The sequence below is a fragment of the Fukomys damarensis genome, unplaced genomic scaffold (assembly GCF_012274545.1).
Source record: "Fukomys damarensis isolate Sample0158 unplaced genomic scaffold, DMR_v1.0_HiC HiC_scaffold_12, whole genome shotgun sequence".
Classification (NCBI taxonomy): Eukaryota; Metazoa; Chordata; class Mammalia; order Rodentia; family Bathyergidae; genus Fukomys; species Fukomys damarensis.
Window position 1 is genome coordinate 29,289,795 of NW_022900924.1, and position 4,529 is coordinate 29,294,323.

Below are 4,529 nucleotides of genomic sequence, written 5' to 3' on the forward strand. Positions count from 1 at the left end.
ATATGTATATGTTTATAAATATTTGAAGAGGAGTCCACCGATCTTATTTTTAATGCATTGCATCCTTGCTTGATTAAATTATCTTTGTATTTCTGGAGGATTATGTTTTATATACTTTTGATGCAATGTGCCCATAGAATAAATGTATAAACATTTCTTTGGACAGTAGCTTTTAAAATACACTTTTGTAAACTTTCACTCACTTATTGCATGTATTGCAAATATTGCTTTATCTGATGATAGGTTCAGATCCTCATTCCCCTCTAGTTTCTATTTATATTTGCCTCTACATTTCTGCACATTTTTTAAACCTTTGACTTCACTTAATTTTAGGCATGTTTTTATGAATATCACATATCCATATTTTTTAAAACCAAATTTGATGTTCTATTTTTTTGGAATATATTGCAAACCTTAATAATCTGATTTTATTCTCATCTTATTTCATATTGATTATGTGTTACTTTTCTATTTTTACATCCCCTATATTTGTGTCAACCATATTAAGCCCTCTGCTAGTCCAGTCCTGTTAATTTTTCTTGGATCACTCACTCTCACTTTTAAAATAGTATTTTATGTTTTCCAACAAAATAGGCACTAACTATAACCTTACTATTCTAAGAATTGTATATAATCTATATGTTTTTACTAACATATTAGTAACTATAGCCACTGTTTGTTTTGTTTTGTTTTGTTTTGTTTTTTGCATCTGGGATCGAACTCAGGACCTTGTGCTTGCAAGGCAGATGCAGCACCACTGAGCTAAATCCCCGAACCCCGTGCTGCTGCTTTTTATGTGCCATTCCCTCCAGCCCTGGTCCTGAAGCCTGAGCAAATTCTTCACCTTCCCCAAAAGCTGATTCTTGACTTTTAGAGCAACAGTTTCACATTTTTAATGTTCATAGCCTGGCTGACGTTACCAAGACAGCATTTTCTTCTGTTTAAGAATAAGTATTTCTGATTTAAGTTTATTCACCATTATTATTTTATCCATTTATTTTATCTCTATATTTTAAATCCATAGTATTTCATGGTTCAATATTTGGAAATCCATCCCTATAATTCTTTAAATAAACAAATTAAAGTTAGAACATCATATTTCCTTTTTATGCTCATGGTTTAGTAACATCCTTTCACAGTCATAAGCCAGGTAGTGAGATAAGCAAGATTTTGTCCACTATGACCACTCTTCACTGCTTTTCCAAACTGAAAAACATGACTGCTGTCTTAGCCAACAGTTAAACTTTACTATATATAATATTTTATACTATAAATATGTATAATAGTTTATATTATAAACAGATTTTTATTTATTCACATATTATTATTACTTATTTATATATTACTGGGATTGAATTCAACACCTCACATATCCTAGACAAACACTCTATCCCTGAACTACTTTCCAAGCCTAGATGCCCTTTTCTATTAAAGTAATTCACGCAGAAGTGCTGTGTGATTTCCACTAGGGAATTCAGCAAACTTAGCAGAATAAAATCCTCAGTGATTTGGGGTTGTGTAGGTGTCAAAGTTTTCTATGGGACTCCCATTAAATACTTCATGTATACCATATATTTTAAGAATTCACTTTTTAATGAATGTAGAATTGTGAAATATTTAGAAAATAGCTAAATCATGATTTCCTTACGACTCCCCTAATTGTTATAGTAGAAACTACGAAATAGCTTAAAGGAAGCAATGAGAAATTTGTAAATATTATACTCAAATACCTGTCACTATCACATTACATATGAAAGGATGTAGACAAATATAAATTCAATTTGAATTCTTTGGAAGAGATTAAAGAACGTCCCCAGGACATATTAAATATACAAAATGAAAGTTGTTATAGTTCATGGGTCCTGTATAGACTACAGGATCTCAGCAGTTTGTTTCTGTCTTCCTTTTCTACTTTCCCAAATTTCTATGGAAGGATTTTCTGGGAAAAATAATGAGATGTATGCATTTTAGTGAGGCTAAACATATGTGGAAACAAATTATCTTTGCCATGGTAAGAGTGGAAGTTCATAAGACTCTCTGTAAGACAATTTGAATATGTTCCTTGGTTTTTGAAAATGTACATTTATATACTTTTTAAAAACATAATTTATTTAAAATTTATCTTAAGGAAATATTTAAGTAATTGTGAAAAATGTATACAAACTAGATTCATTAGTTGTTCCCAATACAAGGGAAGTGGGAAAGAAATTCATAAACATCTGTTAAATCTTTGTTAATTTACTATACTTTTATGCCTTCAGTAATTAGTCACTTAAATCTCTATATATTGATATTGAATAATATCCACAATATATTTATTGAATGAGCATAAACATACAGAGAGGAAAGCAAAGAGTTTTTCTTTTGTATTTATCTTTCCTTCTTCTCTATTTTAAACTTGTCTTTGGCTGTAAATAATTCTCATGTCAGAATAAGTACTTCAATTTTAAATGCATTCATCATCATTATTCATCCATTTATTTTATATCCCTAGCATCTCTGGCCATGGAGGAAGAATTCTCTAAACTTCTTCACTCACCAGATCTGAGTCACATTCTTACTTCAGAACAGAAAGTCTATTTCCCCTCCCTGATTATTACAATTCCCACCTAAGTCTTAGACACCCTCCTTTTCCCTCAAGGTCAGGAGGCAACTACAGGCCATCAATGGCTGAACTTTGTGTAGGGACATTTTCATCTTTTGTCCTGTTCCTAAAATAGATGCTTGATAAGTGAAAAAACTGGATTGTTTGGTGATAGCACAGAACCAAATTATTCAAATATATTATTTTAAGAAAGAGACAAATAGTTTTGACATAATATTCCTTGTCACTGAAGGCCAGAGATATTTCTGTTGCTCCTCAGAACTAGATATGGAACATGTCAACCCGTATTAAACTTTAACAAGTCTTCGGAATAATGTTTTCCTAAACTGTTCTTGCATGTAGTCAATATAATACATAAGAGGCTCAATTATGATGAAGTTTTAAAAATTTAGAAGTTGAGAAACTTTGAGTTAATCACGTCGTCATTATTTCAGCAAGGGTGCATACAATGGGCCAGGGGAAAAAAAGAACAACAGCACTAACTTAAAAGTTCAGTTTCTATTGGGAAATAAGACATAACTGAGATTGAGTTCAAAAGAAATATATTTTTAAGCTCCATAACTATGTTTTTTGGCTTAGACTCATTGTCGGTCCTGTCAGCCTGTGGTTTCTCACGTACCACTCAGAGCTGAAGATCTCTTTCCTCGTCAGTTCAGGTAGAGACCCTCATACATCATCTGTCTTTGAAGTGGAAAAACATTTTTTTTTAGTAACACAACTGATATAAAATGAAACACAATAAATTATAGCAGACTGTGGTGGTTTCAATAGAGATGTTTTCATAGCAAATATTCCTTCGAAGCACAATGAACATCTGCAGTATTCTGTTATCCAGTCGACAAATAACCTTTTTTCCTAATTCGTGTCTTTACAACTAGGACACTCCATTTTAAACCTTGAATTACTTTATGGTGAAGATAATTCTAATGAAACATCTTTACAAAATTAGTCATTTTATGTTCAATTTTCCCTGAGTTTTATACCTTTAGAAATACATAATGTGCTAATGATGGACATAATTAAACATCATGTTGCTGAGATCTCTCCATACATCAGTTTAAGCATCTCAAAAATCAATATGCTAATATTACCTAGTTCATAGAGAGTTAAATGACACAAGTAATATGCTAATTAACAGAGGATGGCTAAATAATGTTAGATAAACTTCTAAAATCATAATTTAAAGGCATTACTTATATTACTTTAATATTAATCTTTGATAAACATTTTTTCTGTGAAACTAATCTGCATTACTCAGTTTTCTGCATAAATAACAAAGCACTTAATGCTGTCTTTTCAGATGCACACTTCCCATGCTGCAATTTCACAGACAATGATTTTTGTACAAACAATGTAACTGAATGACTAATGAGCCAAAAATATAAAGAAATACTCTTCATGGAAAGTCCAGCAGACATCGAAGAGGAAGTTGCGATCATTTGTCTTCTTGAGAAGAGCTGTCCCCGAAAAGCAAATGTCTGAAGATTCCCTGCTTGCCTGACACCTCAATTCTGCTGATACTAAAGGGCTTCCAGAAGATTTACTTCCCCACTGACGAACCCACACTTTACACTTCACTGTAGATTCTAGAAAAATAGCTAGAAATTGTTTTACTCAGCAGCTTTTAAAAAGTATCAGGTGCATCATTATTGTTTTAACTTCTCTCCCACAAGTATTCTCTACACACAATGAAGCACAAATGATTTAACAAAGAATTATTTTTCCAACAATAGGCTTTTTGGTTCAATATGTTGAAGCCTATTTATACTAGGAGCTATATTATATTTCTTGCCTCTGTAATACGGGACATGAAAGAGTTAAAAAGTAAACCTTTGAGCAGTGCTAGTGAAGGAGAGTAAATGGTGTTACATGTGAAGTCAGCATTCTCATTTCTGTTCAATGAGGGAAATCTACTTTCAATTCA